We start from the raw sequence: 12,702 nt of genomic DNA, 5'->3' as shown, positions 1-12,702 counted from the left end.
TGTGTTGCGCTAATCTGCATGGGTTTCTCCTGGATAGGATGAGAGGACCCAGGAAGGGCTGATGGAGAAGTGGCCAGCAGAGTGCAAGGGGGACAACGAACGGACCTCTCTGCACGCCTTTCCCGTAAACGCCTGTCTATACGTATGGCTACATGGCTTCATTCAACGACTTTGGTTCAGGGTAGTGTACTAAGGGGTCCTTGATAGAGTCAGATAAGCCTAATCTGAATTGGCTTCTTAGAGCGGGGTCATTCCACCCTGAGTCAAGTGCCCAGTGGCGGAAATCAGAACAGTCTAGCTCAGCGGTGCGTTTACCCTGATGTAATGACCTAAGATTAGCTTCTTCTGAGTGGGTACCTTCAGGATCATCATAGAGTACCCACAGGGCCTTGAAAAATTCCTCAACTGAACCTCTGGCTGGGTCATCTGCAGAAAGACTAAAAGCCAAAGACTGGGGATCCCCCTGCAACCATGTAATAATCAAGTTAATCTGCTGTGCTTCCGAACCAGAACAGTGTGGCTTAAGCTTAAAATATAGCATACAACTATTTTTAAAGTTGGAAAACACATGGGGGTCACCAGAAAAACGATCAAGTGGGTTAACCTTGAGCTCTGGCTCCTGCATTACTGCTGGAGGTGTGTTTATACGCAAAGACAATTCCTGGACCTGACTTGTCAGTTTGCACATTTCCTCAGCAAATAAACGGGCCTGTGCAGAGTCCATCTTGACAGAAAATTTTGTTAAAGGCTTGTGATAATGTCACGCATGTCACATCTACCTCAATGCAGGTGGTCAGACACTATAGCTAATACAAGTAAAAAGGCGCAAAGCACAGTTACCTTGAAAGTAAAACTGATTAGTCCAGGAACTAAAAACTGTAAAAATGCATGTGTAAGTTCATGCATATATACTGGGGGTATATACGAGAGGTCAGTCAGGGCGGCCACCAAAGGAGCCAAAAGCAGGGTCCAGCAAGCTAGCGGCTAGAGGCTTTACACCATCCAACTAGTGAGCAGCAGCACGGCTGAACGGATGCTTTGGCGTCCTACACATCTCTCCCTCCCCTTCCCTGGAACCCTTATCCGTGCATTTGGGATACAACCTGGCTCCTAACTCAGCAGGATTTGTGTTGGACTGTTTGCTGAAAGAGACTGCACCCGGCTGCAAGAACAAATCCTCTCTGGACCTGGCATCTCCTGCAGGAACCGCTGTGACCTGTAGTTCCACCGCATCTCTCCAGCCCAGCCAACTGACCCTAATGCAACTTCTCCAACTTTCATGTGAGTGGATATTGTTGTTTTAATAAAATGTATTTATGATTTATACTCAGAGGCGCCCCTCTCCTTGTTGTTGTTTTAGACACTATAGCTAGCTCCTGTGTGCATCACCTATAGCAGCCCCCTTTCCCTTAAGACAAGCAGGCCTACTGGTACTTGGTTGCCCCCAGGACTTATACACATTGCTATAGTGCCTGGCTACCACACTAGGGCAGACACGAGCAGAGCAAACAACGTACTACTTGCAGTTTAGCAGACAGATAGCATGGTTCTAAAACAGTCCAGGTAATGAGGCAGGCTGAAATCAGGGAATAGTCCAATATCAGATCCAATGACAGTCTAGGTAATAAGGCAAGCTGAGTTCAGGGAATAGTCCGATATCCGATCCGGGTCACACACAGGGAGATCCAACAACAAAGCAAGGCAGACAAACGGGAGGCTTGATCAAGAACAGTGCAGGTAACTGTATCTCTATCACAAGCAAGGGATAGAGTGTTCGGTTTGCTTATATCAGGTGACTGAGCAGATCAATCAACAGGTGAACACAGACAGAATGCAACAGCCAACGCCCGGACACTGGAATGGGAAGCAGGAGCACTTAAGTGATCCTGACAATATCTTACACAATTGCACAAACACATCTGTGGTCTTGTTGGATGTTTTCAATATATGCCCCGCTGGGTGGAGGGCTTTTGAGCTCTCCAGGGAAACTGACAGACTTTCCATATGTATGTAAGTATAGATTGCAAACAAATCTTGGTGTATTATGGTATATCAGATGTGGAACATGTATTATTGTATATTTTATTTTTTATTTTTAGGGTGGTGATTGATACACCTGATGAAGACACTCGAAACGGTGTTGGATTGCCCTTTTTCCATGTAATACTGTTACTAAACTTTGGGAAAGTGGTATTGGGTATCCCCACTTAAAGCAGACCTTCAGTCATTTTTTCATCTTTCCATCTATTAAATCTCCTGCCCTTGTTGTTTTAACTTTGGATAGTAAAACATTTTTTTTTCTGCCAGTAAATACCTTATACAGCCCACTTCCTGTTTCTTGTCTGGTTAAAAGCCTAGGCTTATGACATCATGCACAACTCTCTCCCTCACTCTCGTGAGAGTTTGACAGGAAGGGAGAGGGGATGAGTCATAAGAAGGCCAATGAGAGCTGCAGGGCTGCAGAGCTGGAGGTGTGCCTCTGTGTGTCTGTGTAAATCCAGGAAGTGAACAGGCAGCAGCTTCAGCTACCCACAGTTAAAATGGGTGCAGCCAGACTCAGTGGAGGGAGATTTCTGCAGCATATTTGGCAAGTACAGAATCACAGTATAAATGAAACAATATGCAAAGTGATTGGAGGGAAGCTTCAGCATGGCAAAAATGTTTTTATTACAAATTATGCGAGCAGACTGCAGTTCCTCTTTAATATATAAACTTTCATCAAATTCCTGTCTGTTTGATCCTCTTTGATCTTTTTAAACACTAATGCCTTGTACACAGGATCGGACTTTCCGATGGAATATGTGCGATCGGAGCTTGTTGTTAGAAATTCCGACCATGTGTGGGCTCCATCGGACTTTTTCCATTGGAATTTCCAACACACAGAGTTTGAGAGCCGGCTGTAAAATTTTCCGACAACAAAATCCGTTTGCGTAAATTCCGACCGTATGTGGACAATTCCGACCCAGAAAATGCCACGCATGCTCAGAATAAATTCCGAGATGGAACTGCTCAGTCTGGTAAAATTAGCGTTCGTAATGGATATAGCACTTTCGTCACGCTACAAAGTTTTAAACTGTTTTTGTATAATAAGTTTTTATTTTTAGAACAAGACATTACATGACATGTCCAACAGTGCAAATCCTGTAAACAATGGCCTCGCAGGGTCATTTCAGTAACAATATGCAATATGTGGGTTGAACAAACACATACATTACTATTAATCTAATGTAAAGTGCTCTTCCAGGGATAACTCTGTGGGACCCGCCAAGGGAGTAATCAGGAGCTCTGGAAGCCCCATGTTTTCATGAAGTATGCAAATGAAGCGGGGCCCGCCTAAGGGCTCTTGAGGGTGTGTTTACTCTCTGGAATGTGCGGGGTACATAGCCCGGTGGCCCACGCTCGGGGCAGGAGGGGGGGGCTCAAAACCTCCATCAATCCGCCTCCCGCTCCCACGTGGGCCCCCGCGACCCCGCAACAGTGGTTTATTCATGTAAAATTTATCTGGCTCTTGGAAATCCAGAGATCTCCCCCAGCGGATTTCGTTTCTATATTGAACAGCCCATACTTAGCTGTTTCGTGAGTTTCCCTAATATTAAACCAAAATAACAATAGAGAGACACAGAAATAAATAGGGAATAATAAAAAAGAGAGAGGTGGGGGGGTACAGTAAGAGTGAGAAGAGGGAATAGGAGAGGGAAGGGGGGGATGGGAAAGGGAGAGGGAATGGGTCAGGTTACCTGCAAGTACTGGTAGGCTTCCTCTGCCTCTGCGACGGACCCCTCGGAGCTGGATTCGTTATTCCTCGGATAGGTCAGGTTTTATGGTCTTGCCTACAGGGTTGAGTTTTTGTTAGCCTAAGTACTCTAAGAGTAGGGTCTGCCAGTTCCAGTAGTGCAACATCTAGACTAGACGACACTGTGGTGGAGTCAGAGGTTTATTCAGCCCATGGCATCCAGATTGCATGGAATCGGTCTTTGTGGCCTTTATTGGTCGCCACCCAATCCTCGGCCTCCCGGATCTCACTAACCTTTCCGATCCACTCAGCACGTGTGGGGGTCGTATGTTTTTTCCAATGGATTGGGATCAGGCGCCTAGCCGCATTTAATAAGTGCGGCAGCACACTTTTCTTGTATTTTCGTAGTGAGATCGGGGGGACCTGCAGGAGAAAGTAGGTCGGGAGTAAGGGGATTTCTATCTCTGTCACTATTTTGATTTGGTTACGTATATCTTCCCAAAAGGATTTAATTTGAGGGCAATCCCACCATATGTGTTTCAGTGTACCTTTCTGATCACATCCTCTCCAGCACAGCTCGGATGTGGAAGGGTAGAAGCGGGCCAAGTCCGCAGGTACTCTGTACCAACGGGATAGCAGCTTAAAGTTCGTTTCCTGGGTCTTAGACTCTATTGAGGATGAATGAGTAAGCTGATACAAGTGAGTTAAGTCTGTCTTTGCAAATACGATGCCCAGGTCCTTTTCCCAACGTCTGATAAATGCGGGTGTGGTGTTAGGGAATGAGGAACCTAGTAGTTTATAAAGTTCCGAGACCAAGTGTGGTGTAGGTTCTTCTGCAATAAAGAGTTTTTCAAGGTGGGTGAGAGAAGAAGGGTCTCTAATCTTATGGCCTTGTAATTGAAAGAAGTGATGTAGTTGTCTGTATTTCCAGAAGTTCATTGGGGTGCCCTGTCTGCCTGTAGGCAGAGATTCGTAGCCCAGGAGTTTGCCGTCTTTCATGAGTTTGCCACAACTGGCGTCCCCACCCTCTAACCACGATTCAAAAAAACCTATTTGTTCTCCCGGAGGGAACCAAAGGAAACCTCCCAATGGGGCCAGTGGGGACACCGAGGGAGCCAATTTTAGCAGCGGGTTAATCTTATCCCAGGTTGACAGTACCTGGGTTGTCAGGGGGGACGTTGTCTCCGACAGTCCTCTATGCTCTCGGGACAGCCAGGGAGCATATGATAAGTTCCTACCCGCTAAACATTTCTCTAGTGGTACCCATATCTTAGAGCAAGAGTGGAAACGCCAGTTGAGCATCCTCTGTATCGCTATAGCCCAGTAGTATCTTCTGACGTCTGGAAGGCCTAGGCCTCCGTTTTGTTTCGAGCGTCGTAGGACTCGTAGAGCTATCCTAGGTTTGCGCGCATTCCATATGAATTCGGACAATATGCTAGATATTTTATCAAAAAAAGATCGGGGTAATCAAATTGGTAGCATCTGTAAAAAGAACAGTATGCGTGGTAAAATATTCATTTTTATTATGTTCACCCTTCCCAGCCATGTGAAGGCCGTCTGTGTCCATTGGGATAGGTCTTTCTTAATGGTAGTTATCACTGGGAGGTAATTTGCGGTATATAGGCTGTTAAAATTATCTGTGAGTTGTATACCTAGGTATCGAATAGCCGACGTGGCCCAGGTGAAAGGAAAGGCTGATTTAAGGCTCATTGTTAATTGGGGTGACATGCAAATAGGGAGTATTTCTGACTTTGAAAAATTAATTTTAAAATTTGAAAGAAACCCAAAGAGCTTCAGTTCCTTCATCAGGTTGGGCAGTGAGATCAGGGGGTTTGAAACATGGAACAGGACATCATCAGCATATGCCGAGAGTTTATGCTCCGTGCTACCAACTGTGAGACCCTTAATGTCGGGGTTAGCGCGTATTGTGCAGAGCAAAGGCTCCAGCACTAAGGCGAACAAGAGAGGTGATAGGGGGCACCCCTGTCTCGTGCCATTTCTGATGGGGAAGCGAGCCGAGAGGGTTCCATTTACCTTGACTTGTGCGCAAGGTGTCGAGTATAGTGCTAAAATAGAGGACAGCATTCTCGGACCCATTCGCAGTGATCGAAGCACCTCCGTCAGGTAAGACCAGTCAACGCGATCGAACGCTTTTTCAGCGTCTGTTGACAGTATGAGGTAAGGCTGTGGCTCGGGGCGGGCACGGGCCCAGTGAGTAAGGTGTACCGCTCTGATAGAGTTGTCCCTGACTTCTCTACCTGTTATGAATCCCGTTTGGTCTGGGTGGATAATGTCGGGTATAAGGTATTTAAGTCTGTTTGCTAGTGTTTTCGCAAAAATTTTTATGTCTAGGTTAAGGAGCGATATTGGCCTATAGCTCGGGGGTACGGTGGGATCCTTGCCCTCTTTCGGGATTACAGTGATGTGTGCCAGAAGTGCCTCTGATGGAATGGTTCTTCCTTCTGCAATAGAATTAAAATATTTGCACATGGGTGTCTCTAGGTGAGTCAGGAAGGCTTTATAGTATGTCTTATTGAACCCGTCAGGTCCAGGACTCTTTCCGTTGGGCAAGGAATTCACCGTGGCCCGAAGCTCATTTAGGGTGATTGGGGCGTCTAGGTCTGAGGATTGCTCTTCTGTAAGTGTCGGGAGTTTGGCTGCAGTCAGATAGTCTCGGATCGCGTTTTGTCTAATGTCCCGTGACGTAGGGGAGGGGTCAGAATCTATGTTGTACAATTTAGCGTAGTAAGCTCGAAATTCAGCAGCAATTTTAGATGGGTGTAGAATCGGTGTTCCCGAGGCGCTATGTAGTTTATGTATATATGTCTGGGCTTGACGTTTCCAGAGGGCCCGGGCCAACATGCGGCTGCATTTGTTTCCGTGTTCATAGTACCTGTGTGCCATGAATCGGAATTGTTTGCGTGTTTGACGATCGAGTAGGCGTAAGAACAGTTCGCGTAACTCTGTCAGCTTTTCCAGGTCTTCAGGGCGTCCGTTGGCTTTGTGCCTGAGTTCTGCTTTTTGGAGTTCGGTGTGTACTCTTAAAAAGTCTGCCTGTCGTATCTTTTTAAGTCTACTGCCCTGGGAAATCAGAGCCCCCCGAACCACAGCCTTGTGAGCCTCCCAAACCGTCCCCTCACTCAGCTCGCCTACAGGGTTCTCTGCAAAATAATGAGCTAGGGTATCCGCGACCTCAGCCATCACTACCGCATCGTCCAATAAGTTCTCATTAAGTCTCCAGGTCCAAACTCCCCGTGTGCCTGATGGCAAAGAAAAGGCCATCGTCACTGGGGCATGGTCGGAAATGGAAATGGAACCAATGTCTGCAGACTGTAAAAGTTCAAGAATATTTCGATCCACATAGATGTGGTCAATTCTTGTGTATACGTTATGTACTGTAGAGTAATAGCTGAAGTCACAGTCTAGTGGTCTAAGCGCTCGCCAACTGTCGGTGAGCAGGTGGGACTGAATAGTCCTGCGGAAGTGCTTCAAGAATGCGTAGGAGTGGGAGGGTCTTGCATGGGAGGTGTCTAGCATTGGGTCAGGGCTTACGTTAAAATCGCCTCCTAAGATTAGGAAGCCTTCTCTGAATTCAGCCAAGCGGTCTAGTGTAGTGTCTATGAAGGTAAGTTGATCTGCATTCGGGGCGTAAATAGTGGCGAATGTATATTTTTGGCCAGCAATGTTGCCCTTTAGAAAAACATATCTCCCCAAGGGGTCTGTATCGTGCTCTGCCGGCTGAAAAGGGCATGCCTTGTGTATGGCGATAGCTGTCCCTTTAGATTTAGGGGTCGGGGATGTGCTAATAAACCATTGGTTGAAAAGGTGAGTAGGCAATTTGGGAAGAGACTTTGGCGTAAAGTGGGTTTCTTGAAGGAAAACCACTTGGGTTTTCAGGCGTTTTAACTCCCCCCAAAGCTTACTACGTTTGTGTGGGGAACATAGTCCCCGTACATTATATGTACTTACCCGTAGGGAAGCCATGGAAAGGAGCGTGGGTGTTCAATGTGTGCAATTTGCGAGGGGTCCGTCACAGACAGCAAGGTGGAGCAACCTGTAGTGAAGGGGGAGGGAGTAGGAAAGAGACGAGAGGGAGAGAAGACAAAACATGTGTGAGAAGAAGAACATAAAAACATGGTCATAACCATCAAAACAGTATGGATGTTAACATCCACGCACGTAAAACAACTACTAAGGGTCGTGTCGAGGAGCCCCCCCCTGGAGAAGGGAGGGACCCCAGGCCACGACCCCTTATCCCAAAGGGGATTAGTGCCCAAAAAATGCAGGGCGGCCTACTAGGGGGTTAGTGGCCGTCTATAAGAGAGGGCAGGAGGTCCTCCGTCTCCGTCCACCGCGTCTGATATGGTGCGGTTAGACATGGAGAGAATGATGGTGCTTCAGGGAACTCAAAAATGTGCAAACCATCAAACAGCCTTTCGGCTAATGTTAAGGGGATAATCTAAGTGCAATATGTATAAAAAAAGAAACACTTGGGTATATTTAAAACCCGGAAAAAGAAGAAAAAAAAAAAAAAAAGGGGGGGGGGGGGGAGAAAAAACTTCAGTAGCAGTTCGTATGCCCCAGAAAGGGATGTTTGCTAGTTTCCGGGTAGGGACATTCCCAGCGAGGATTCAGAAAGATGTCGCCTGCGATTCCTCTTGCGATTCTGGTTTCTGGCTGGTTGCCACGGTTGGTGGGTAGGTAATTTGTCGTTTCCCAGTTCTGAGGAACATCTCCAGTCGGGAAAGTCTACCGGGTCCAGATCCAGGGAAGTCAAAAAGGAGGTCATCTTTGTTGTGAAGAGTTATGGTTCTACCATCTTTGGTGACTTGAAGGCTGAAGGGGAATCCCCAGCGATACACCAGGCCTGCGTCTTGGATAGCTGTTAGTCGAGGGCGAAGTGCTCTACGTTGCATAAGAGTGCGCCTCGAGATGTCCTGATAAAAGGCCAGGTGTGCACCATCAAAATCAAAATATGGTTTCCCCCTCATTTTTTGCATGATGCGGTCTTTAAGCGTATATTTATGTAATTTACAGATGATATCTCTTGGATTGTTCGCATCCTGGGATAGGGGCTTCAGGGCCCTGTGTGCACGGTCTATTTCGATCGTAGCAGTGGCAGGCAGTCCTAATATTTCCTTAAAGACTCCTTCCAGGGTGGGGATTATGTCCCTGGGCCCAGTAGCTTCAGGTAGGCCTCTTATCCTGATATTTGCCCGTCTGCTGCGGTTCTCTGTGTCGTCCAGCTGACATAGCAGGGCCTCAATCTGTTGGCCCTGTATGTTACACTTGTCTTGTAGTTTAGAAATGACAGGGAGAGTTTCCTCAAATTTCTGTTCCAGAGTTTCAAGTCTGCCTCCTAAATGATTTGTATCAGCTTTGAGCTGAGCAATATCTTCCTTAAAAGCTTTTTCCACTCTGTCAGCAAAGCGTTCAAGATCAGCTTTCGTGGGTAGGGACATAATATGGCGCCTGATGTCTGCATCTGCCAGGGGGTCCAGGTCAGTGGAGTCACCATCTTGGGAAGTGGGGGAGCCTGGGGAGATCAGGGGGACTGAGTCACTCACAGACCCTGGAGATGGAGCGGGAGAGTCATCCAGTTGCTGTGACTGGCCAGCGGAGGTCTTTGCGGCCTTGTTAGCACGCTGTGTCTTCCCGGTCGGCGCCATCTTGGAAGGCTCGCGGCCTCTCCCGGTCTGCCCAGTGTAGAAGGAATCTAGCTGGGATTGCCGCGATCGGTCAGTCCGTTGTGGCTGGGAGGATGCCCGGTGTCTCAGGGACATAATTTGCTGCGGGTGCGGGTGTTACCTCCGCTGTGGAGCTGGTAATGTGCTGCGGTAGAGCGGAGCTGAGAAGGCACACGTCCTCACTCCTCCATAATCCGGACACGCCCCCGTTTTAAACTGTTTAATGCAGCGCACTCTCTTCTTCTTTATAATGCTAATAGAATGAAGTTGTTTTGCTGCTCATATTCACACAGACTTCTCACAAACTTCTTTCTTTATTATTTCTCGTGATTTCATGAATATAATATTTTTATTTGTCACATCTACCGAAAAAAAATGTATTTTATTTTTTTTTATATTTATTTTTTTGGTATTATTTGTTGTACTTTTTTAAAATCCAGATCTCCTGTTTTTTGTTTTTGTTTTTTGGTGATCTCCAGAATAGTTTTGGGTGTGTTTTGTGTGTCAAATTACCACCATTATTATCCTTTCTTTTTTAATCTGAAGGTGATTGGCTGGTGTTGATGTCCCTTGTTAATTTCACATTGTATTTTGGAAATGTACCTGCCTCCTCACAAACAAACTATCCTTTTTGAAGAAAAACACACATAGGCAAGTATTAGTTCCCAAAAAAACCTTTATTAAGGGGTCCTAACCAAATAAAGAGGAAGGCAACACTGGAGAAACAGCAGAAATTGTCAAAGCCTTTGGCCCCCAGGGCACACATCAACTATTTTCAGGCAAAATTGGTGGCCTGAGGAGTCCTTATCTAGGGGAGTACAATCAGGTCCAGAAGGCCAAGAGATCATGAACAGCAGCAGATGACATACATGTCCCCTGGCTGTGGTCATACAAGAGCCTGCATCTTTTGTCAGACCAGACTGAACCCAGGCCATCACTTTCTTGTCTTCCTTCCACTCTTCCTTCCAGGCTGTGTCTGTGGTGTTGGAGTTGTGGCAGGAGGAGGAGGAGGAGGATGATGCAACTCACGCAGGTGGGTATTGGGTGTGATTTGGGCCTTCAACCCCTTATTTAATGTTTTATAAATGATTTCCTCAAACATGAGGCGTTGGCCCTCCTGCATGTCCTGCAGTTTGGTGGCAGCCATGGAGGCAAAGGCCTCTTCACGAGTGGGGGTGGCTCTGAGGGGCGTAGAAGACTCCTGAATCAGCCTGAGCGCTGACTCCTCCACGTTACTCCCCTTCCTGGGTCTTTTGTTTGGAAGACGGAGGGGAGGAACCTGTGATTCTGTGAGGCTCCTACTGGGCCCGGCCTCTTCCTGGCTGCCACTTACCCCAGCCACCTCCTGGCTGCCACTAACCCCTGCCTCCTCCTGTGTGCCACATTCCACAGCCTCCTCCTGTGTGCCACATTCCCCAGCCTCCTCCTGGTTGAGGTCTTCCTTTGTATGAAAAAGGGACATAGTTTTTTCTTCATCAATCACACACAATTTTCATCTCATGACTGTTGCAAATTGAATGTTAATAAATAGAAAAGACTATCATTCTGAGCCCAGCATTTTTCATTATTGTCCCAATTATTTTTGCCAACTACTGTCTATTGATATGTAAACGCCTTTATTAAATCAGCAATTAGTGATCAATAATAACATCTAGTAAACATCATTTATGTTTTGCCAAGAAATATGTAGAACAATGCTATACCTGACTCAAGCTGGGCTCCTCCACTTCTTCCTGGCTGGAAGTCCCAGGTTGGACATCGGAAGCCTCAGCTGGGGTGGAAGGTAGGGTGGAAGGAAGAGTGGAAGGAAGGGTTGAGAGGGATTCCCTGACTTCAGTGTGATCTGACAGAATACAAAGTCTCTCATAGTACCACAGCCTGGGGACATAAATATCATCTGCTGCAGCTCCTGATCTCTGGGAATCCTGGACCTTCTTGTGCTCCCTAAGATATGTGCTCCTCAGGCCACCAATTTTGGCTTTTAAATAGGGGACCACCGGCTTCACCAATTCCTGTAGTTTCTCCAGTGCTGCCTGCCTCTTTTGTTTATGATTATAATGCGGGTGTTTGACCTGCCACAGACAGGGCAGCTCCCTGTATTTTGTCTATGAACAGGGGGAGGAAGTTATGATCATTGAAGCCATCCATTTTCTCTGCAAGACACAACACAAGACAAACCCTAATGTCAGGTTAACTCTCCTAATCTTGTCCCAACATAGGCCTCAATCTATAAGCAGTATAGGCCCAAGTTAAACTTGTACCTTCGTTATCATGATCGGCGCTTCCGATACTCCTTCCTCCGCTTACAGATTGTAGGTACGACGCACGCGTGTTACGCTTTATATACACTGTACATGTGTGAAACTCCGCCCGCCCCTGACATTCTTTCTAGTCTATTCCCCGCCCCTTTCTCTTTCAGCGCAGTGGGGAAGAGCACATGGCGGCAGACAGCAGGTGCATGATAGTAGCAGCAACAAGGAGGAGGAGGAAAGCCCAGAGCCAGAAACGTCAGGATCCTGCAGGCGATTTAAGGCCTCAAATATGGCCTTTGTTGAGATGGCTGAGATGGTGGACATATTGAAGAGGGCTGACTATGACGGGAAGTATGGACCTTACTCAAACCCAAATGTGAGAAAGGCTAAGATCATGGCTAAAGTTGTGAAGAGTCTGTGCCGGAATTTTGGGGTATGACAATCCAAGGATCAACTGAGGAAACGGTGGTCGGACCCGAAATTAAGGGAGCACGATCAGTATAGAAGGAGTGCTGCAAAAAAGTAAGTAGTTGTCCTGTGTTCCTATTCTTTCTTTTTATTATGTTCGTGCTGCTCCATGTGCTTTTCTTTACTGTTGTACAGTTTAAAATGGCAACTTTCATGTTCATGGGCACATTAATCGTTCATAGGAAACATTGTTCCTTCGGCCACTAAAATACGATGTTTTGTTGTGCGAAAAAACCCACTTATCAATTATATTCACACCTGACTGTCACCTCCCTCCCGACTATGGAAAAGCTAAGATCTAAATGGTCCCATGACATCCCCAATTTTGACAACGATGACTGGGATGACATATGGGATTTCCCATTTAGCTCCCTGGTCTCTCTGAGAGATCGCTTGATCCAATTCAAGATAGTCCATCGGGCATATTTTACCCCTCACAGACTACACAAAATGAACCCCGACTCCCCTCCCAGATGTTGGAGATGTGGTGAGACTCCTGGGGACTTCACCCACATCTTCTGGACCTGTCCGGCAATTGTCGGATACTGGAGGGAGATATTGG

This window comes from Aquarana catesbeiana, linkage group LG06, assembly GCF_042186555.1.
Source record: "Aquarana catesbeiana isolate 2022-GZ linkage group LG06, ASM4218655v1, whole genome shotgun sequence".
Taxonomy (NCBI): Eukaryota; Metazoa; Chordata; class Amphibia; order Anura; family Ranidae; genus Aquarana; species Aquarana catesbeiana.
The sequence above is the reverse complement of the archived record's forward strand: the minus strand, read 5'-3'. Positions refer to the sequence as shown.